The 23,185-nt window shown below is 35.4% G+C and overlaps 1 long non-coding RNA gene across 1 annotated transcript; it reads right to left on the bottom strand.

Annotated features, from left to right (window-relative positions):
* Window positions 1–4,351: 4,351 nt before the first annotated feature.
* Window positions 4,352–4,541, bottom strand: LOC138900618 (uncharacterized). The gene is made up of 2 exons (XR_011411734.1): window positions 4,461–4,541; window positions 4,352–4,382 (listed from the first exon to the last, which is right to left on the bottom strand). It is a non-coding gene; the product is annotated as an uncharacterized lncRNA (long non-coding RNA).
* Window positions 4,542–23,185: the final 18,644 nt, after the last annotated feature.

Below are 23,185 nucleotides of genomic sequence, written 5' to 3'. Positions count from 1 at the left end.
GTTGGCAGGTAAGAAGAGTGTTGCCTTCAAGGATCTATGTATGTTCCCCGATGTTCGTTTGCCACTTGGTTTCAAGATCCCCAAATTTGAAAAGTATGATGGACACGGCGACCCCATAGCTCACTTGAAAAGGTATTGCAATCAGCTAAGAGGTGCGGGAAGAAATGAAGAATTGCTACTGGCTTATTTTGGGGAAAGCTTGACAGGGGTGGCCTCTGAATGGTTTATTGATCAAGACACCTCTCACTGGCATGTCTGGGATGACATGGCCCGGGCCTTCGTCAGACAATTCCAGTACAATATCGACATCGCCCCAGACCGCAATTCCCTTTCTAACTTGAAGAAGAAATCGACTGAAAGCTTCAGGAAATATGCCATTAAATGGAGAGAGCAAGCAGCTAGAGTTAAGCCACCCATGGATGACCACGAGCTAATCACTGTCTTCCTTCAGGCTCAAGAGCCAGATTATTTTCAAAACATGATGTCCGCAGTTGGCAAATCCTTCTTGGAAGCAATCAAAATTGGGAAAATGGTTGAGAATGGCCTTAAGACAGGCAAAATTATAAGTCAAGCAGTTCTCAAAGCTGCAACTCAGGCTGTAAAGATTGAATCTGATAATTTTAGTGACACGAATGAGAAGGATGAAGAAACCATGATGACAATAAGGTCGAGAAGAGGTCCTATGAGAACATCTCGAAGGTATGAGCAGCCTCATCAGGTTTCCGATGATTCCCCTGAGCACTACTATCCACCTCAGAACCCACAATACTCTATTGCTCCACTTCAGTATGTTGTCCAGCCACCAAGACACCCCAGAAGGCGAGCACCAGCACCACAAAATTTCCACCAGCTTCCACAAAATTTTCAAGTACCCTATAACCCACATCCAAGCTAGGGGTATAAAGGGGAACAAAGGTTGAAAGATAATTTCACACCAATAGGAGATTCCTATGCAAGTATGTTTGAGAAATTAAAGCATTATGACATGATTGCTCCTATTCCTCCAAATCATATGGACCCACGTGCAAGAAACTTTAACCCTTCTAAAAGGTGTGAATACCATTCCAATGCTCAGGGGCACAATGTTGAAAGTTGTCGGGATTTGAAAAGAGAAATAGAAAGGATGATCCAGGAAAAACTAATAGTGATCCAAGATAATGACACCCAGAATATCATGCAGAATCCTTTATATGCACATGATGATGCACACTTTGTGGGGATGATGTGTGGTGACATGGAGTATGAGAATCCTCTCGGGAACTTGCCGACTGAAATTGGAGAAGACCATGGTGATTCTGATGAGCAAATTTGTGGCTAAATGTCAAGCTTAGCAATTGAAAATTCATTCCCTCCTCACTAGGAAGGAATCTTGGTAGCTTTTTTTTTGATGTTTTTTCTATTATTTGGGTTATTCCAGGGTGTGATCCAGATTTTATTTGTTTTATTGAGTCAAACCCTTCTATCCCTCTATTTTGTTTGTGTGAGTCTTGTCTGTTCGTTTTGTTGCTATTTTCATTAGCCGGGTTATTTTAGGGTTGTAACTCGGATTTCAGTTTGTTTGTCTTATTGTCAAATCCTTCTATCCGTTATTCAATGAAATACAGTTTGTCTTTGTTTCATTCTATGCTTAGTTCTTTCGCCGTTAGTTCTAGTGACATGACATGCATACGGAACTTTTGGCCAGATCTTAGAATATTGATTTAATCTTGAATTGGATAACCGAAAAAAAGAAAGAGACACTTTTGAAGATGAATAGAGACATGAAACATTTGAAAAATAAGCATGAACCAAGTTTACATGGAACAAAAGCAGTCATGCTCATAATAGTTAAGGATCTCTATCTTTTGAATTATTGAGGAGATCGGGCTTAAGGATTATCGGACGGGTTGAAGTTTGTTTAGCACTAAGAGATAGAAAGTATTTTTCAAAATAAGGTGTATCCCAGTCAACTTGAAATGGATCAGTTTATTGGCAAAATGCATCTTCTACAAAGAAAAGTCACCCAAATGGTCATTAACTACGCGGAATGTATTGCTCATACAGCTTTACACTGAAAAAGACCCAAAAAGCAACATGTTCATCAATGAGGTGATCACAAAAGGATACTATGTTTGGCGTTCTCGAGGCTGGGAGGCCCTTTTTCTGCTATCCAAACACTTTATGCCCTTCGTTACCCCTTTCGAGCCTGTGTTATTTTCTTTGACCACCCTCTTTTGGAATCAAGTTTAGAGTCAAAAGTCTAAGAAAATAAAAAGAAAAAAAAAGAGAAAAAATGAAAAAAAAAGTCTGTGTCCCAAGAGTACAAATTAGGGCGACTCTTAGAAAGTTCAAGTGAAAAAAAAGAATAAGAAAAGAACAGTCAAAATCCATGCCCCCAGAAAAAAAAAGTTGGGACAACTTGTTTTGAAAAAAAAAAGATGAAAAAAAATAATATCAGGTCAGGTGTTTGAACTACGTTAGACCTGATTCCTTTTTTTTTTTAAAAAGGATACGTAGGCAACCTTACACGGTTCGGTCCAACCAAATAAGAATTCAAAAAAAAAATCCAAAAATCCCAGTATCAGAAACTAGGAAAAATTTTATTCCACTTCTGAAAGAGTCGATTCCAAGAGTTGTAAGTCTATAACCCCTCATTTTGAGTGTACTTTGAGCCTTATGCCGTCATTTCTTTCTAACCCTATCCAAAAACCTTCCGAATAAAGACCTCCCAATATGTTTTCAAGAATGCCAAGAGAAGCATGCAATGAGCAAAAGTTGTCATGCGACATAGAACATTGTCAAGTTGCTCACACAAGAAAGCAAAATAAAAAAAATAAAAGAAAAATGAGAGAGTCTTACTAGTAAAAACCCTCACGGGCACTGTAAGACGACGATAAGCAGAGATGAATAAATGAGAGAGACTTGTTGGTGAAAAACCCCTCGGGGCACCATTAGTCGATAGTGAGTCGTGAAGCTGATGCAAAGGATTGGCACGAACAAGCCCGACTTCAAAGGTCATAAGAATGGTAAAAGGGAAGATTGGATCAGTTTGATAGATCAGGCCGTTAAGTCCAAAATGCATGTCATGATCATTAAGGCTAGTTACCGCAAAATAAAAAAAATAAAAAATAAAAAAACTCTTCCTTTTGTCCTTCCTACAGGGGCATTTCTTGTTAATACTTGTTTCTTTGCATCATTGTGTCCTTCACTCTAAGTTAGTCCTTGTCAAAACAAGCAAGAAAAGATTTCAAAATCTGCTACTAGCTTTTCAGTTGCACAAAGTTAATTTGGCCAGCACAATCAGGTGTCATAGTCAACATGCTTTGAGGATTTATGCAAAGGCTCCCCCCCAAAATACCCTTGTCAGCCTACTTGGCTAAAGCAAGCAAAGATAACCTCGAGTTTAATCAGGGGCTCGGGCTCTCTGTAGTACTGAACAAGAACTATGAAGTGTGCACATCATGCAAAAGACACTTACCAGTTGTGATTCTCTCTGACAGACAAATTGCTCAAAAAGCAGAAAGACATTCAAGACATAGAAAAGGTCACCTAAGCAAAGATCTCCAGTTGGGATAAGGCTGATTGAGCCACAAATACAAAGGGTACTGGGTGTGAAACGATCAGGATTGATGCAGAGCAAAAAGTCTCTTGAAAATGACTCAAGCTGATTGAGTGAAAGCCAAGCCGCCTAAGACTCAAGGCCACAAACCGACCACCACTTTTAAAACTGACAAAATTTTCTTTGTTTGAAACAGGAACAAAGCAGTGCAAGGAAGTTGGTTCAAAAACAAAAAGAAAAAAAGAAAAGAAAGAACAAAAAGAAGAAGAGAAGAGCCAACAAAGGGAAGTTTCTCAAATCTTTGCCTTTATCTGTCTTGCTAGTGTGCATAAAATGTTGCCATTTCTCTTCTCATCTTTCTCCTAAGATAGAAAACCTAGTCTGATGAAGTTTCTCCTAGGATAAACGTCTTAGTCTGATGAATCTTTCTCCTAAGATAATAAAAAAAGACCTAGTCTGATGAATTTTCTCCTAGGATCGAAATCTTAGTCTGATGAATCTTTCTCCTAAGATAGAAAATCTTAGTCTGATGAATCTTTCTCCTAAGATAGAAAACCTAGTCTGATGAAGTTTCTCCTAGGATAAACGTCTTAGTCTGATGAATCTTTCTCCTAAGATAATAAAAAAAGACCTAGTCTGATGAACTTTCTCCTAGGATCGAAGTCTTAGTCTGATGAATCATTCTCCTAAGATAGAAAACCTAGTCTGATAAATTTTCTCCTAGGATAAACGTCTTAGTCTGATGAATCTTTCTCCTAAGATAACAAAAAAGGACCTAGTCTGATGAACTTTCTCCTAGGATCAAAATCTTAGTCTGATGAATCTTTCTCCTAAGATAGAAAACCTAGTCTGATGAATTTTCTCCTAGGATAAAAATATCTTAGTCTGATGAATCTTTCTCCTAAGATAACAATAAGAAAACCTAGTCTGATGAACTTTCTCCTAGGATAGAAATCTTAGTCTGATGAATCTTTCTCCTAAGATACCAAAAAAAAAAAAAAAACCTAGTCTGATGAATTTTCTCCTAGGATAATAAGTTTTAAAAAAAAGGAAGTCTGGAAAAAAAACAAAGGTCAATTTTTAGTTTTCTTAAGTTATCAATCTTTAGTTTTCTTGAAATCAGGGGTCCCGCCTGGAGAATAGGGTCAGTTTTTAGTTTAGTCAAGCTTAGTTTATAGTTTTCTGCAAGCTCAATCTCAAATTTAGGAGATGCACTTCCTAGTTTGGGTTTTTCAAATTTTTATTTCTTTAGAAGACGCACATCCTAGTCGAGTCTTCAATTTTGTTCTCATCATTGCATCATTCATCAATAACATAGGTAATTTATAGTTCTGCTAATAACTCACAAATCTTCCTAGTGTAAACTGGGGCAGAAAAAGTTTCTTTTGTTGTTTTCATTTTGATGTAGTAGCAGGCGCCCACCTGGAAAACGAGGGAATTCATTTCAAGTTTTAAGTCAACATCAGGCGTCCACCTGGAGAACGAGGGAATTCATTTCAGTTTTAAGTAATCAGGCGCCCACCTGGAAAACGAGGGAATTCATTTCAAGTTTTAAGTCATCAGGCGCCCACCTGGAGAATGAGGGAATTTATTTCAAGTTTTAAGTCATCAGGCGCCCACCTGGAGAACTAGGGAATTTATTTCAAGTTTTAAGTCATCAGGCGCCCACCTGAAGAACGAGGAAATTCATTTTAGTTTTAAGTCATCAGGCGCCCACCTGGAGAACGAGGGAATTTATTTCAAGTTTTAAGTCATCAGGCGCCCACCTGGAAAATGAGGGAATTTATTTCAAGTTTTGAGTCAGCATCAGGCGCCCACCTGGAGAACGAGGAAATTTATTTCAAGTGTTAAGTCAACATCAGGCGCCCACCTGAAAAATGAGGGAATTCATTTCAAGTTTTTAAGTCAGCAGGCGCCCACCTGGAGAATGAGGGAATTTATTTCAAGTTTTAAGTCAGCATCAGGCGCCCACCTGGAGAATGAGGGAATTTATTTCAAGTTTTAAGTCAGCATCAGGCGCCCACCTGGAGAATGAGGGAATTTATTTCAAGTTTTAAGTCATCAGGCGCCCACCTGGAGAATGAGGGAATTTATTTTATGTTTTTAAGTCATCAGGCGCCCACCTGGAGAATGAGGGAATTTATTTCGAGTTTTTAAGTCATCAGGCGCCCACCTGGAGAATGAGGGAATTTATTTCAAGTTTCTAAGTCATCAGGCGCCCACCTGGAGAATGAGGGAATTTATTTCAAAGTATTTAAGTCATCAGGCGCCCACCTGAAGAATGAGGGAATATATTTTAAGTTTTTAGGTCATCAGGCGCCCACCTGGAGAACGAGGGAATTCATTTCAGTTTAAAGTCATCAGGCGCCCACCTGGAGAACGAGGGAAGTCACTTAAGAATTTAATTCAAGTTAGAAGTAGCAAAAGTTCGCCTCGAGAATGCAAGCTGACAGTCCGAGATAACCAAAGGAAGAAGTCTCAATCCAGAATAAAAGAAAAAAAAAGGTGAATCCAAAATGCAGAAGCCGATGAAAGATGTGAACTGCTCAAGACATGACTGAAGTCACAAGTTTTGCATGTCCCGTCTTGATCCGAAAAGCTGAAGAAGAAAGAACTAGCACCTGCAGCTAGCAAGCATCAAGGTTCAAATCAAAAGTCTGCATGAAGAACCATTCAAGACTCAAGATCAAGCTTCAGAAGACTTATAGATAGGAATCTTGTAACACATAGCTGATAGGGTTGTTTAGTTCCTTTAGATTTTGATTTTTATGTAATAACAGGACCACGGACCGGAGCCTCGACGGAACGGTATCTCACTCGACTCTGTCATCCTCTCCACACACTCCATTACTTCATTCACCCCTGAACTACACGTGACCTGATTCCTTTAAAGCCAAGGATATGTAGGCAGCTCAGATACCAGGGCTCGGTCATAATCTTTTGTCCGTCTTTGTTTCGCTTTGAATAAGCGTCAGGTCATAAATCAATTACGTTGCTTATTGTTCTTTGCTCCGAAAACTCTTCGTGTTTCCAAGCAAAGAGGGGCAGCTGGGAGTTTTTTCAATTAAAGTGATAATATTCGAAATGGGATTATTTATTTGATCAGAGTCGCCACTTGGAATAATTTATGGTGTCCCAAGTCACCGGTTTATTTTAAATTCCAAATCGAAAAAATTTGACTCTATTTATGGTCTGCGAACACAGAAGACCGGGTAAGGAATTCTGTTAACCCGAGAGAAGGTGTGAGGCACTCCCGGATTTCGTGATTTTAGCACGGTCGCTCAACTATTATTAATTGGCCTAATTATCTGATTTATTATATGTTTGAAGCCTATTGCGCATTTTATCTTTTTGACCGCTTTTAATATTTATGGAATTTATTTGAACAAGTCGCGATGTCGTGCACTCGTTTGTTTTTGTACATATTGCGAATCGCGTCACGTGAAACGCACCCGCGATTTACGACATGCTTATTTTATTGTTGTTTGAAGTTATGGTTGTGTCACATGAAATACACACCCGAATTGAAATTTACGTATCGTGACCATACCACGGAAACCGTACCATGACCACGATGATTCATTATTAATCGCGCTTAAAGAAAACTACGATGTTCATTAATTAATTTTCTAAAGCTAATTTTAGATTATTGTAAGGTCAAGAATTATGAAATTATTTGTGGAAGAATGAAGTAAATTAGTTAACGGAATAAATAGGCCAACATGTACCAATACTCTATAGCCCCAACAGATTAATGACCCAACATACTAAATCCAAATTCCATTATATCAAATCTATTATCATAATTCAGAGAACAAGACAATTAATATTAAGAAAAAAATGAACAAACTAGTCAAATTAACAAGATAAATGTATGTTATCACGCAAGAACGACTTAAACATCCACCAAACTGCTTAATAGATTTCACCAACGATTTTAACCCTCACAACTCAAAGGAATAAACCAACAGAATATTATGAAAATGAACAAGACCAAACAAAGCAACAACTAAAACAATGCTGACACGAAATAGGCATAAGCTAATCAAAAATAAACACCAAACTATAATAAGCAAAAGAAAACAAGCAGAACTAAGGAAATCTCTTTGTCTGTCTACTTGAATCGGATATTTGGAATACCAGCCGAAAACGGACCTTTTTATAACTTTCGAAATATCAAAAAAAATATACTTCTCAGCTGGTTTACAAAGAAGATCGAGCCGATAATACTAGACCCGTTAACCAAAGACCATGCCGGAAAACACTCGAATCTCGCGGACGAACTCGAACTCTACTCGACCCAGAGAAAATCGAAACTCAAAGAGCTTTTGTAGGGCAGCGAGCTGAGGCGGGTCTTAGATGCGCTATCGAACTTCGACCTCGACTCTACTATTTTCCCTCGGATAAAAGCAGACTCCACTAAAATAATAAAGGATAACTAAATTTCTGCTATGGTAAATACCAAATAGAAACAGTAGAGGTATTGAAGTTAAAGCTTTTTCTTTAGGAGATAACTAATAGGCAAAGATTAAATTTTAGAGAGGAGAAGAGCGGCCGCTTTTTTTCTTGTTTTTATTTTGGGTGAGGTGTGTATTTATCTTTAGGTAGGGAGAAGGGGCTTAGGGTTAAGGGATTGGGCTTGGATTTAGGAAATTGGGTTGGGTCCATGTCTTGTTGGGTTTTAATTTTGGGCTAAGAAGACTAAAATAATGTAATGTATTTATAAAAATCACTCCTAATAAACTACTAAAATAAAATTAAATATTAAAAGTAAAACTATATTTTTATATTTTTAAATGTTATAATAAAGTAAAAATAGAGAAAATAGGCTAAAGTCATGGTAAAATTAAAATACTATAAACATAAATATACTAACTGACCTTAAACTAAAAATGAAAATATTTTTGGTTTTTTTTTTTTTTTTTTTAAAATTGTAATTTGAAGTAAAAACTGATTGAAACTCTATAAAAATTAAAGTTAAATTAAATAAATATTTTAAACACTAAAATAGCTCAAAAATGTGCCGGATCAAAAATTACGTGCTTACAGTAACATAAATGGAATTTAAAGTTCTTCCATATTTGCAAAATAAAATAATTGATTCTGCCAAATGTTAACTGAAAGCACTGAATTTTTCATATATAGGACTGTTAAACAGTGGCGGACAAAAAGAAGAATTTTAGGTTTGGCCAGTGGGACAAAGAAAAGGAGATGAGAGGAAGACGTTATAAACTACTGTAAAGAATGAGGAGTTTTACCTAGGAAGGGAAAAGAGGAGTGGGAGGAGTCGTAATTAATGGGATTTGAAAAGTGACGTTTCGGAAAAATTTGAAAGTGACGGTTGATATTTTCTTGATGTGGGAAATAAATGGAAAAAATGAGTAAAAAGTCAAAAATTTAAGAAAAAAGATAAATATGAATGGTGAAGGAAGAGAAGTGTCATGTCAGCATATATATATATATATATATATATAGTCGTAATTAATGGGATTTGAAAAGTGACGTTTCGGAAAAATTTAAAAGTGACGGTTGATATTTTCTTGATGTGGGAAATAAATGGAAAAAATGAGTAAAAAGTCAAAAATTTAAGAAAAAAGATAAATATGAATGGTGAAGGAAGAGAAGTGTCATGTGCACATATATATATATATATATATATATATATATATATATATATATATATACTAATGAATCTATCCGTCCGATTTTAAAGTCATATTTTAATTATATGTGTATTTCATATCATCTAAATTTCTAAAAATATTCAACCCCCATACAAAATGATATATAAAAAATTTAAATATACAAAAGTTTATATGATCGCATGTCTCTAAGACCTCCAATTGGTGATGCCGAGGTGGTATTCTTTGACCAACTTTCTGCTAAGCTTTGAAATAAATAATTTCTCAAGATTGATTGTTCTTTCTCAAATATTTAAGTCTCAGTTTCTAGATTTTAATGTATAATATCTAGTACAAAATCTTCATAATCATATAATACACCCGTACGTAATATGCATTTCTTATGCTTTTCTAAAGACATGTCCAAATGCCTAGTAGTATAATTAATTTATTTCCAATATCGTTCTCAAAATCTTATTTTAACAATTACTGTTGGTCCTTTGTGTTAGCACATATATCGGGGCCTAAGATGAATTAGTTAATTTTCTTTCCAAGAATATCAATTGTAAAATAGTGTAAAACATAGTAATTACCAAAATAAAATGAGTATAAGTTCCTGAAAGAATGAAAGAAATTAGACTTGGGCCACCTTATGGGCCAACCCAGTCCATGTTTAATAAGTAAATATATTTATATATGTATAATATCTAATTAAAATAAAAGAAGAGACACAACGGTTAGGACTCCCTAAACCGTTGTGTCGTATCTGTTCAATAAAAGGAGAAGCCTTCTTCAACAGAAAAATATTTCTTTCTTGTCTCACAAAATTCTAAAGAGTTCCGGTGAAGGTCTTGTGAAGATTTCTTCTGCGAAACACTTGAAACGAATCTCTGTAACAAGGTACGATCATAGACTGTGAACTTTATAGTTTAATTCGTGTGTTAACATTTGATTGAACTATTTAATTAGTGAAACGAATACAATAATCCTGCAAACTATGTGTTTGATTTAAATCTTCATTGGTATCAAGAGCCTATGTTATTTGTTTTCTAGTCAGTTTCATAATCGTATATTCTGTTTTTTTTACAATGTGAAAATTGGAAGCGACAGTTTGTCCTCTTGTTGAAGAAACGCACAGTAAATAGTTTTTTTCCAAAACTTGTTGATGCGTCACTACGATGAAATTTGTTTTTCATCTTAATTGAAGTGAAACCCATAAAGATTATAATGGGTTTCTGTTTGGTAATCCTGACAATGAAGGTTGTAGCCGAAATGTTCTGTTATTTTAGAACTTTGTATTTTTTTTGTTTTCTTTCTTTTTGTGAAGATAGATTTACATTATAATGTAAATTGGTTATAAAGTTAAGTGTTGTTGTTTTTTTCAATAAAGAACACATAAGTGTAGTGTGACATTAGTTTATTATAAATGGATTGAAGATTTGCCATCTGTTGGCAATACGTAACCAATTTTCTTGGTTATCTATCAATTCAAATTTCACACTGTGAAGAATTTTGTTTCTAGTACAGTACTTTGGTTTAAGTATAAGGGTTTAAACGTGTGACTTACAGATTTTTATGTCACACGTTTGTAATTTAAACTTTAATAGTAGTTATCTGGCAAGTAATTACAGACTATTTTTTTTGTTAAATAACAGTCAAGCAAAGACGTTTTTTTTCCTGTCATTTGCTTGCTCTTTAGATATGGTAGACTATGTGTCTATTTATTAACAGTGGTTTAAAATTTAACATAACAAGTAACTTAAACGAATACATGTATTAATAAACTATCGCCAGTCACCATTTTAATGTATGCATTTGTGCATATATATAATATATAAAGACATATACATGTGTGTATATGTATATTTATGGTGATTCTAATATTTTCTGTACGTGTAACAGAAAATTATGGTGATAATAAGGACACCCAAACGAGTTTTCACAAAGGACCAAAGAAGAAGGGTAAAGGCTATGATTCAAGTTTTGTGAAACATATTACTAGAATTAATAAGTTAATTCAAGAAGTTGTTTGGGCTGGTGGTCTATTAAGTGATGAATAGAAATATAGGGCTTTATGGTCTGCATTACCATATAATTATAACTTCCATAAAGAATTGCTTGATAAATCATGGCAAGAAGTTGACCACAAGTTAAAAGGATCTTATAGGAAGACGGTTCAAGAGTTTGTGTATAAGTACATAGATTTGAAGGTTCAGAAGACTATGTGTCGTTCCCTTGGACTGCCTATGAGAAACAGTAATAGAATAAATTTGGTCAAACCAATAGTTCCAAGAGCAAAAATATTACTGCCTGATGACTTGCATAAAAAATTTATTTCATCCATTCCTATTCATAAGCGGCAATTAATGTGATAATATGTATCTAATTTGTATAATAGTTGTCTATATCTGACTAACTTGTATGTATACTTGTATGAATTAACAATTTAATATTTAATTATGTTAGGTTTACAACATATGAGAATTCAGATGATGATTGGGAACTTAGTGAACTTTCGAATTTGAATCTAATGTGAAGTAAATATTAACATGGTTAATGATTATGTGTATGAATTTAGGCTTTTCTTTAAATATAAGTACATAGTTGTCTCATAATAGTTTATGCTTGTTTACATCAGTATGTCAACTGCTGCGAAAACTATCATCGTTGAGCTTAACAAGGGTGATAAGCTAAATGGCGATAATTATGAGATCTGGAGCATGAAAATCCAGTATGTCCTGGAAGAGCTCTTAATGTATCTATGACACCTCCTTAAAGTGGCGACACGCCCCAACATGAGAGAGATCTTGTGGCATATCAAGCTTGGAAAAAGAAGAATTCTCTTGCTCGCATAACATTATTGAGTAGTATGGATGATGATATCATGAGAGAATTTCGCAAATATGACAATGCTAAGGACATGTGGTCTGCATTGAAGGAAAAGTTTGGCCATAGTTCTGTTGCTAAGCTGAGGGCACTTACTATTAAGTTTGACACTTATAAGAAACGTCCTGATCATACCATGCGTAAACATCTCCGCCATATGGTAAATGAACTAAAAAATGTTGGCCATGTATTGACCGAAGAGCAACAAGTCCAAGATGTGATTCGTTCCTTACCACAAAGTTGGGAGAATATGAAGATGCACTTGACTCATAACATTAGCATCAAAACTATGGAAGATGCTAAGCGTCATTTGGAACTCGAGGAAGAGCGCCTCGGAGTGGACAAAGCTACTACAAGTGCATATGTGGCAAGTTCTGATCAAAATTCTGGAAAAGGCAAAAAACGTAAGTTTACTAGTTTTTCCCGAAAGAAGGGGAAGGGACAAGCCTGGATGTAGCCTAAGAATAATCAACAGGGGAAGAATGATATTTCGGTTCCCAAACCAAAGAAGAAACTGAATATGGCAAAGTTGAAATGCCACAACTGTAAGAACAAGGGACATTTTGCTCGTGATTGTCCTGAGCCTAAAAAGGAACATAACCTTATTTCTAATTTACATAGTGATGTAAATGTTTCTTCTTCTGTTTATTTAACTGAATCACATTCTGTGTGGATTGTAGACTCTGGAGCCACCAACCATGTAGCAACAGAAAGAGATGCTTTCGTGGAATTTCGGCAAATTCCAAAAGTAACAAAATGGATTTATGTAGGCAATAACTCCAAAGCGGAGGTTAAAGGGATTGGTACCTGCAAACTTGATATGCGTGGTGGACGAACTCTGTTTCTACATGATGTACTATTTGCTCCATCAATTCGTCGAAATTTGTTTTCAGTTACTGTGTTGATTAGTTTAGGATTTCATTTAGTCTTTCATGAACATGGTCTTGATTTGTATTTGGCCAAGACAAAATATGGCACTGGTTATTTATGTAATGGTTTAATTATAATGGATGTTGTTCCTAGTCTTAATAACAATAATATTAGTTTTTCCTTATTTACGTCAACTTCTATATGTGAAAATGATGTAAATATATGGCATGCTAGGCTTGGCCATATTGGTCACCAAAGAATGAATCGCTTAGCCAAAGAAGGTCTTCTTGGCTCTATAGATAAAGTAGATTTGTCTACTTGCGAGTATTGCCTAACTGAAAAATCTACAAGAAAACCATTTGGAAAAGGTACTAGAGCCGAAACTCCATTGCAGTTAATTCATTCTGATATTTGTGGTCCAATGAATGTAAGGGTAAGGCACGGTGCTATTTATTTTATCACATTTATCGATGATTTTACTCGATATGGTTATGTATATTTAATTTCTCATAAATCTGAAGCTTTGAGTTGCTTCATCAAGTTTATGAACTTGATTGAGAATCAACTAGATAGAAAAATTAAAACTTTAAGAACCGATCGAGGAAGAGAATACTTGTCTGATGAGTTCAAATAATTGTGTGATGAAAAGGGAATTCAAAGGCAACTGACTATTCTCTACACTCCACAATAAAATGGTATTGCGGAACGATGAAATAGAACCTTGTTAGAAATGGTTAGGTCAATGATGGCACAAGCAAAATTGCCTATCACCTATTGGGGTGATGCTTTGCTCACTGCTGCATTTGTACTTAATCGTGTCCCTTCTAAGTCAGTTACATCTACGCCATATGAGTTATGGATTAATCGAAAACCCGATTTGAGTATTTTAAAGCCTTGGGGTTGTGCTGCTTTTATTCATAATCCTTTTTTTTCATATGGAAAATTAGGTCCAAGGGGAAGAAAATGTATCTTTATACGATACTCTGAACATTTGAAGGGTTATGTGTTCATAGGTGAACGAGATAGCGGCAAGGTGACTGAACTTGAATCACGTGATGTTACATTTTTAGAGAATGGTTTTCCTAAGCAGGGCGAGATAGGTCATGACTTGTTTCTTTATGAAACTATGGACCAGATAGCTTCCGTTGTAAACACTCAAATAATTTTGGATGAGAGTCACTCTTATGATAATGGGTATATTCCAATTACTACTAATACACCATCTGAATTGAGTGAATTTGATATTGATGGTCCCAGTGGGAGTAACTTACCAATTGATAGATCAATTTATCAATCTCAATCTCGATGAACGAGTCTTCAACATATTCCCTGTCATCGATTTGAGATCGAAGGGGAAGCATTTATGGTTACTCCACAAGACGAAGAAGAGCCACGAAATGTAAACGAGGCTCTTACATGCCCCGCAAAAGATAAATAGTTAAAAGCAATGGAAGATGAGATGGAGTCAATGAAATCAAACCAAGTGTAGGAATTGGTTGATCTACCTATGGGCCGTAAAGAAATTGGAAACAAGTGGGTTCTTAAAATCAAGTGTAAGGCGGATGGTAGTATCGAAAGATATAAAGCTCGCCTAGTAGCTAAAGGGTATACACAACATGAAGGAATTGATTATGAAAAAATATTTTCACCTGTTGTGAGGTTTACTCCAATAAGGCTAATTTTGTCAATAATGGCTAATTTGGATCTTGAATTGCATCAAATGTATGTAAAAACTACATTTCTTAATGGAGAACTAGAAGAGAAAATCTATATGGAACAACCTCTAGGTTTCGTGAAAAAAGGCAAAGAGCATAAAGTATGCCGACTTCGTAGGTCGATTTACGGCCTTAAGCAATCTTCTAGACGATGGTATTTACATTTTCATAATGCAATCATATCATATGATTTCACTATGGTCCACGAAGACCATTGTGTGTACATTAAAAGATCCAAAGATAAGTTTGTAATCTTATCATTGTATGTAGACGACATACTTATAGCTGCAAGTGACATAGAGTATGTAAAAGATATAAAAGAGTGGTTATCTTCTACTTTTGAGATGAAGGATATGGGTAAAGCATCATACATTCTTGGAGTTAAGATTTCAAGAGAGCGTTCAAAGAGATTGTTGTCTATTTTTCAAGAACCTTACATTAAGAAAGTTCTTGAACGTTTTAATATGCAAGATTGCAAACCCATAAATACTCTTATTTCTAGAGGTGAAACTTTAAGCCGGAGGATGTGCCCTCAGAATCCACAAGAAAAAGAACAAATGAGAAAGATTTCTTATGCCAATGCAATTGGTTGTCTAATGTATGTTATGATGTGTACAAGACCTGATATCTGTTATATTGTTGGATTAGTTAGCAGATATCAATCTGACCCAGGACAACAACATTGGAAAGCAGTTAAAAGAATACTGAGATATCTTAAAGGCGCAATCGACTATTCCTTATATTACCAAGGAACTGATCTGCAACTCAAAGGCTACACTGATGCTGATTGGGGAGGAGATTTAGATGAACGAAAATCTACCTCTGGATACACATTTTTGCTTAACAATGGCGCTGTATCATGGAGTAGCAAGAAACAATCATGCATAGCCCTGTCTACAATGGAAGCTGAATTTGTAGCACTTTCAGCAGCTGTGCAGGAAGCTGTTTGGCTTAAATGTTTTCTGGTCCACTTGGGTGTGTATAAGAATGCTATTGAACTAGTGACCATCAATTGTGATAGTCAAGCTGCAATAGCCTACACAAAGGATCCTAAGTACCATGGGAAGACGAAACATATTGATATTAAGTATAATTTTGTTAGAGACATGGTTGTAAATAAAGAAGTGAGCGTGAAATACATCTCTATGCACCATATGGTAGCAGATCCACTAACGAAACCTATAGCATGTGATGCTTATGAAAGACATGTGAAGTCATTGGGTTTGCGTAGATGCTAGTATATTTATATTTTTTTTTAAGTTTTTCCCAAACATGTTCATGTATAACTACATTGTTACAGTTAATGTTAGTGATGCCTTATTATTCATTCTTGTTTGTTCATATACATATAATATTTTTATGTTTGAGTACATACATTTTAAGGATAAAAAGTATGTCGGACAGACAAACTGATTTGCCTATTCACACAGGAAATCGCCTCTGTTGTCAAGTGACTAATAGAGATGAGACAATTATAAACTTATTATTATCATAAGCGATAATAATAGAGAGCTTGATGTTTATAATATGAATGTCATTTTTGAATTTATAGTTAATCATGTGTGATTATATTTAACAGTCTGCCTTAATACCAGATGTGAGTTATGATAGATTGATAAAATAAAGAGTAGATTTATGAACTCAAAGTTAGACATGAGTTGTCTGAACTATCATCTGCACAGTATTGAATTTGTAAAAGACATACGCTCTATGGAAAATGAGTCAATACTGTGATACGTGATTCATGTCACGTATGTATAGAATGACATATAAGGAAGGTACAAGTTTTAATCTCTGCTTGCTATCGCGTGAAGTCCTAAAAATTATTAGTAATTTTCACTTCGTACACTCATGACTCTGAGCTTTATAGTTTAGTTCGTGTGTTAACATGTGATTGAACTATTTGACTAGTGAAATGAATACAATGATCCTGCAAACTATGTATTTGATTTAAATCTTCAGTTCCGTTAAAACATAGCCAATACAAAAGTTTAACTCAATAAATTCATAATGAAAGAATTGAAAAAGCGTTATGAATGGCTAGGGGATAAGGGAAGGAACTTGCAGATAGAGTCATTGCAACTGTAAGAATTTGTTATTCTTTATAAATATGGATTATGATGAAAGGTTATAACGGTCCAAAAATACGGATTATGAAAGGTTGAAACCATAACAACCATTCTATTTACGTTTATAGATAATCAACTAAAACAACAAATTTTTTATATATGATATTTACATATAAATAATCAGCTAAAGAATTTTAAAGAAATGTGAATTCTTTAGTTTCACTACTTTTCACTAAAATAGTCATTTACAAAACTTCAGATACCTATTGCACTGGATAGAAAAAGCAAAGAAGCACATGTAATTACGTTTTTACGTTACTACATAATTACAAAATCTTTTTTGCTTCTCCCTTCCCATGGAGAAATAAATTCAAAAGGAATTATCGAATTATTTACCAAAAACTATAAAGTCAATTACTTGATGCTGAGCCCGATAGGTCAACATCCATCCCTGAATGTCACCGGTACTGTTAACTTCTCCACCATTCTTGTAACTATCTGTTCCAATTATCCTCTAAAGATTATACATTGACAAAATTTTCATCCAAGCAATCTGCAGATCATATCAATGTTCAATCATGTAGTGATTTTCTTACAGTATAACAATCAAAAGCAAATCAAATAAAGAAAGATAAAAATAAAGTGTTGTTGAAACTCTTAATTCTTTCAATAAACTTCAAGGATTATATGAAGAAAAAAACTTGTGAGAAGAAAATCAAAAATCAGAGTAGAAAAATGGTAAAGAAGTCGATTTATTGGTGCATCGTTATGACTCTTGAACGAGTCCTTGAAACTGACAAATTTTTAAAAATAAATGGTGACATACCTGGCATTCTTCTACCAATTTCTGGCTAGCCATAGTCACTAGTTCTCCATTTTCATTTTCACTCACGGGGAGGGCAGTAAAACAAAGAAGCCTGGAGCTACTACTTCCAAATTCAAATTCAATTGAGGAAATCAAACATGAATAAAAACGTTGCACAAACTATAATCTCATCAAATAAAGCAAACAAAGTTACAAAATAATATAGGATTAGAATTGGATATCTGGAGAGCAAAATATTTCTATTGGAACACTCCTCGGGCAATGGAATTATTTTTGAGTTATGAAAAAAAAAAAAAAACGAATGCATACAAAGAAAACAGAGAGATTTAAAGAAAAGAAATAAATAGCAATAATGATGATGTTTAAGTGGATGAAAAATTGTAACGGAAGAAAACGTTTTAGGAAAAGAGATGAATAGTATATTAATGATGATAGAAATAAATAAGGCATGCTTAATTGTTAACAAAATTTAAATGCAAAAATACGGAAAAAGATATAAAATATAAGAAAAAAGATAAATGTGATCTTTGGCCGAAGAAACATGCCACATCATATATATAATAAAGCTGCAAAAATAAAAGATGATGTGGCATGTTTCTTGGCCAAAGATCACATTTATCTTTTTTCTTAGATTTTACACCTTTATATATATATATATATATATATATATAGATATGACTCGATCGAGTGTCATAATTATTTGTCAAACTGACAGTTCGATGATACATCAAGGAGCCTTTTGTTATAATTCTGTACTGCTGTAATAAACAATTAAACTTTCTGAAATAATAAAACAGAAAATTAGTAATGCTTGTTTAACGAAATAAATTCTGGAAAAAATAGTGTATGAATAAATCGAGCCCACTGAATACACAGTGTGTCCTTAAGGAAATTATTCCCCTCAAATACCCGAGGTACTGGAATATATCCTCCCAAGATAGAACGATTTAACCCACCGGAGTATTGGTACCAAAACGCCGGTGAACAGCGAGCCACTCGAAGGCTGTAAAACACACTGGAATTTATTGTGCAGAAGAAGAAGAAGAAGCTCAGAAAATTTCATAAGGAAAGATTCTGGGATTCAAACTCTATTTATAGAGTTGCTGGCATTGTTTCTGAACAGGTTTGCAACCTTTCAGAGAAACAACCATGGCTGTTGGAAAAGGGTTGTTTGAAATATTGCGAAAAAAATTTATTTAAAATAATTCGGGAAAGAAAACGGGCCTGACCGAACCGGGTCGCGGGTTATTCCGGATTGAATTTTTCGTTAATTAGCCGAAGCCGAAGCCGAAGTCGAGCCAAGCGAGCGAGCGACGACGACGGCGCGAGGCTTGCCTTCTTCTTAACTCTTTAAGAGTTAGAAGAAGAGCAATTATATATATATACCCATCAAAAGTCTTTTCTTCTCCGATATGGGACAATGTCCCTTTGCCAAGGAAAACTCAAATATTTTATTTTCCCTCCATTTCTTATTCACCCTCTTTAAGCTACACAAGCTTAAAATCCCAACAATCCCCCACATGAATGGGGAATGGCTATAAAATAAAGGAATGCACGGACACGTGTGTGTTTTACATACAAGAATTAATTGCATCTGGATAAGTAGGTTTCCCTTTGAACTTTCCGTAGTGAACTTATATCGGATATACTCGGTCAATCGGTAGATTTGATATCTTTGAACCGTCGAGCTTTGTTGTATACCTAGACAACATAAGTCACACAATCAATCCTTAACCATCTATGGTTCTCACGGTTGTGTTCGTTTCAGCCATGAACACTGTCTGGTTTCATGAGTGCTTAGAGAATGGGACTTTACTTTCATTCCCCTTGAAGCGGCTTACACTTCACACTCACATAGGTGATTTCTAAACGTGTAATCTTATAGACACACTATCTGGTCATATCCTGCCAGACTTAGCAAATTATTAAAAAACCTTTAAGCTTTGTTGACTCATCAAAAAGCCTTAATGCTTTACCTCGATTTCTGAACATTATCTTCATCACGAGAATGGGTTGAGTTATTTGACAATGTTGAACCGTCATTCATAACTTTGTTTGATCTCGTTGAACCTAGCTCGTGGGATCTCCAGTCTGCTAGGTAGAGTTACCGTCATGATGACTTGTCCTAGACCTTAACCCCATTTCCTTTGATGATCTTTCAACTGCCTCTCTAGATAGGCCTTTTGTAAGTGAATCCGACACGTTATCTCTTGACTTTATATAGTCAATTGTGATAACACCACTAGAGAGTAGTTGTCTAACGGTATTGTGTCTCCGTCGTATATGACGAGATTTTTTGTTATACATAACGCTCCCTGCCCTGCCTATTGCTGCTTGACTATCACAATGTATACAAATAGGTACCAAAGGTTTGGGCCAAAATGAAATATCTTCCAAGAAATTCCGGAGCCATTCAGCTTCTTCACCGGCCTTATCTAAAGCTACAAATTCAGATTCCATTGTAGAACGGGCGATGCACGTTTGTTTGGATCATTTCCAAGACACTGCTCCACCCCCAATTGTGAAAATATATCCACTCGTGGATTTAACTTCAGATGATCCAGTGATCCAATTTGCATCACTATATCCCTCGATCACGGAGGGATATTTATTATAATGCAAAGCGTAATTTTGGGTATGTTTGAGATACCCCAAAACTCGTTTCATTGCCATCCAATGTATGTAATTGGGATTACTTCTAAACCGACTCAGTTTACTAATAGCACATGCTATATCTGGTCGTGTACAATTCATAATATACATCAAACTTCCCAATACTCTTGCATAATCCAGTTGTGAGTTACTTTCACCTTCATTCTTTTGAAGTGCATAACTCACGTCAATTGGAGTCTTGGCAATTTTGAAATCCAAATACTTGAACTTGTCAAGTACATTTTCAATGTAGTGAGACTGTGATAATGCTAGACCTTGTGGAGTCTTGTGAATTCTGATTCCTAAGATCACATCAGCAACTCCTAAGTCTTTCATATCAAATTTGCTAGCCAACATGTGCTTAGTAGCATTTATATCTGCCATGTTTTTGCTCATTATCAACATGTCATCAACATATAAACAAATAATGATTTCATGACCTGGAGTGTTTTTAATGTAAATACATTTGTCGCACTCGTTGATTTTAAACCCACTTGCCAACATTGTTTGGTCAAATTTGGCATGCCATTGTTTGGGTGCTTGTTTAAGTCCATAAAGTGACTTAACAAGTTTACACACTTTCTTTTCTTTACCAATTATCACAAAACCCTCAGGTTGTTCCATGTAAATCTCTTCCTCTAATTCTCCATTTAAGAAAGCTGTTTTAATATCCATTTGATAGATTTCAAGACCATACACGGCCGCTAGTGCCACTAACACCCTAATAGATGTTATCCTCGTTACTGGCGAGTAAGTGTCAAAGTAATCAAGGCCTTCCTTTTGTCTATAACCTTTGACAACAAGTCTTGCCTTATATTTGTCAATAGTGCCATCAGCTTTCACTTTCCGTTTAAAGATCCATTTCGAACCTAAAGGCTTATTTCCTGGAGGAAGATCTACCAATTCCCATGTATGGTTATCCAAAATTGATTGAATCTCACTATTGACTGCCTCTTTCCAAAACGCTGAATCAGAAGATGACATAGTTGCTTTAAAAGTTTGAGGCTCATTTTCAAGCAAGAATGTCACAAAATCTGGTCCAAAGGAAGTAGATGTTCTTTGACGTTTGCTATGCCTTGGATCTTCTATACTTGGAGTATTTTCCTTTGGTTCTTCCCGAGGTCGTTTAGGTCTTTCACTTAACGACTCACATTCAGTTTTATACGGATAGATGCTTTCAAAGAATTCAGCATTATCTGATTCCATTACCGTATTAACGTGAATTTCGGGATTATCGAATTTATGAACCAAAAATTGACATGCTTTACTGTTTGTAGCATATCTAATGAAAATGCAATCAACAGTTTTTGGTTCGATTTTAACCCTTTTAGGTAAAGGAACTTGTACCTTTGCTAGACACCTCCACACTTTCAAATATTTCAAGTTGGGTTTTTTTCCTTTCCATTTTTCATATGGAATAGATTGCGTTTTGTTGTGGGGTACTCTGTTGAGTATTCAGTTAGCTGTAAGGATAGCTTCGCCCCACAAACTCTGCAGTAATTCGGAACTTATTAATAAAGAATTCATCATTTCCTTTAATGTCCGATTTTTTCTTTTCGCAATTCCATTGGATTGAGGTGTGTAAGGTGTAGTAGTTTGATGGATAATTCCATATTCCGAACATATTTCTGCAAATGGAAATTCATATTCTCCACCCCTATCACTTCTAATCATTTTGATCTTTTTATTCAATTGATTCACCACTTTATTCTTGTATTGCTTAAATGCTTTAATTGCTTCATCCTTACTATTAAGCAAATAAACATAACAATATCGAGTGCAGTCGTCAATAAAAGTAATAAAATACTTTTTCCCACCTCGAGATGGTATCGACTTCATATCACAAATGTCAGTATGAATTAAGTCTAAAGGATTTGAATTCCTTTCAATAGACTTATAAGGATATTTTACAAACATAGACTCAACACATATTTGACATTTTGATTTATTACACTCGAATTTAGGCAACACTTCTAAATTAATTAACTTCCGCAAGGTTTTGTAATTGACATGTCCTAAACGAATATGCCATAAATCATTTGACTCCAATAAATAAGAAGAAACTGCAATTTTATTCATACTGTCGACAACCATTACATTTAGTTTGAAGAGGCCCTCTGTGAGGTAGCCCTTTCCAACATACATTTCATTCTTGCTTACAATAACTTTATCAGAAATAAATACACATTTGAATCCATTCTTAACAAGCAAAGAAGTGGAAACTAAATTCTTCCTAATAGAAGGAACATGAAGAACGTTGTTGAGCATTAACACCTTGCCGGAAGTCATCTTCAGGAATATCTTCCCATAACCTTTAATCTTGGCTATTGCAGTATTTCCCATGGAAAGCTCTTCTTCGGGACCAGCAGTAGAGTAAGTCGTAAATGCTTTCTTGACAGCACAAACATGTCGAGTGGCTCCAGAGTCAATCCACCACTCCTTCGGATTTCCAACTAGGTTGCATTCCAAAAGTATTGCACACAGATCATCAATGTCATCATTCTTCTCCACTATGTTGGCTTGTCCCTTCTTCTTATACTTTTTCGGGAGATAACAATCAGGGGCTTTGTGACCGATTTTTCCACAATTGTAGCAGCTGCCCTTGAATTTCTTTTTGTTCTGCTCCTTAGTCTGTCCAGAAGACCTCTTTCTCTTCTTACTTTTTGGAGCAATCTCCTCAACGATATTAGCTCCCATGATCGTTGAATTTCCACGAGACTTCTTCTCGGCTGTTTTGTTGTCTTCCTCAATCTTGAGACGAATCACAAGATCTTCCAACTTCATTTCTTTGCGCTTGTGCTTAAGATAGTTCTTGAAATCTCTCCATGAAGAAGGCAATTTTTCAATCATTGCAGCCACTTGAAATGCTTCATTCAAAACCATACCTTCAGCAATAAGGTCATGAAAAATAATTTGAAGCTCCTGAACTTGGGTTCCAACAGTTTTACTGTCTATCATTTTATAGTCTAGAAACTTGGCAACCACGAACTTCTTCAAGCATGCATCTT

The sequence above is a fragment of the Nicotiana tomentosiformis genome, chromosome 10 (genome assembly GCF_000390325.3).
Source record: "Nicotiana tomentosiformis chromosome 10, ASM39032v3, whole genome shotgun sequence".
NCBI classification, from domain to species: domain Eukaryota; kingdom Viridiplantae; phylum Streptophyta; class Magnoliopsida; order Solanales; family Solanaceae; genus Nicotiana; species Nicotiana tomentosiformis.
The sequence above is the reverse complement of the archived record's forward strand: the minus strand, read 5'-3'. Positions and strand labels throughout refer to the sequence as shown.